The following is a 1,679-nucleotide window of genomic DNA, read 5'->3' as shown; positions in this document are numbered from 1 at the left end:
AATATAACCAATAAAGGATAACAATTGTGGTGTTAATTTCCATTGTTGAATAACAATTAAAGCAATCCGTCTTTGGAAATTAAAAGATGCTGCATTCACGCTCGGTATTGAGTGGTTGAGCTGAATCATAAATAATTCATGGCAAATAGACGCAATCCATTAACACTTTGTCCAAAAATAATTGGCTACTTAGCACGCATCAGCAAAGCATTTAATCCATTTGTATATGAATATGAAGATTATTGTAATTTCATTTTGGTTAAGGGGGTTTTGGGACTTTTAGTGTGGACTGGAGTTGAAATAATTGTGCCAATAATGGAGGAAATATCAGAAGTAGAGTTGGGTAGTTCCGGAACGAACTAGTTCGAAAGGACTACTCCGCTAAAGGAACGATTGAAACTAGATCCACGTCTTTGGTTTATTTAGTTCCTTTTGTAGTAGATCCCATAAAGTCTATATATTCATAATCAGCATAAAATTCTAAGACGACTTAACGATAAACGTCTATTGAAATCACGATACAGCCCACATTATTTGACATACATCGTCAAAATTTAGCAGAACAATTTGAATTGTGCCTAAGATGGTTGGTATTAAAAATGAGATATATCGGTCACATTTTGGCATAGCCCCCATATAACTGTACCTTTCATTATTCGGTATTTTGTTGATTTTTGCCACATTTTTTCACGGATTTTACTAAAAATTTGTATTTGTAGATCATAATGGGTTCTATCTCGTGTGGCGAAACATTGTATGTAAAGGTTCATGTTTTGGTATAACCCCCATATAATGGTACCTCCCGATATTCAGTATTTTGATGATGTGTGCACATTTTTTCACGGATTTGTCCAAACATCGGTATTTGTAGGTTATAATGCATTCTAGCTTGTGTAGCGAAACATTGCATGTATAGGTCCACGTTTTAGTATAGCCCTCATATAATGGTACGTCCCTATATTCGGTAGTTTGATGATTTTTGCCACATTTTTTATGGATTTGTCTAAAAAGTGGTATTTATAGAGTATAATGGATTCTAGCCCCGGTGCCAAAACATTGTATGTATAGGCCCACGTTTTGGCATAGCCCCCATATAACTATAACTCTCAATATTCCGTATTCTAATGATGATTGCCACATTTTTCATGGATTTGTCTAAAAATTGGAATTTATTGTTCATAATGCGTTCTAGCTTGTGTAGCGAAACATTGTATGTATAGGTCCACATTTCGGTATAACCTCCATATAAGCGTACCTCTCAATATTCGGTGTTTTGATGATTTTTGCACATTTTTTTAACGGATTTGTCCAGAAATTGGTATTTGTAGTTCGTAATGTGTTGTAGCTCGTGTTGCGAAACATTGTATGTGTAGATCCTGGTTTTGGTATAGCCCCCATATACGGTACCTGTCAACATTCGATATTTTGATAACAGTTGGTATTTGCAGTTCATAATGGGTTCTAGCCCGGTGGCAGAACAATGAATATTTAGTTCCGCGTTTTCCTATAGCGCACATATAACGATACCTACCAATATTCGGTGTTTTGATAATCCCAGTCACATTTACCCACATAATCGTTTTAAATTTGATATTTTAGAAGATTTCGTAGATGACAATCCTTGAAGTATACAATTGTCTATAGAGGTTCCCGCTTTGGTATGTCCCCATATAACGGCC

Source organism: Musca domestica, unplaced genomic scaffold, assembly GCF_030504385.1.
Source record: "Musca domestica strain aabys unplaced genomic scaffold, Musca_domestica.polishedcontigs.V.1.1 17, whole genome shotgun sequence".
Taxonomy (NCBI): Eukaryota; Metazoa; Arthropoda; class Insecta; order Diptera; family Muscidae; genus Musca; species Musca domestica.
The sequence above is the reverse complement of the archived record's forward strand: the minus strand, read 5'-3'. Positions refer to the sequence as shown.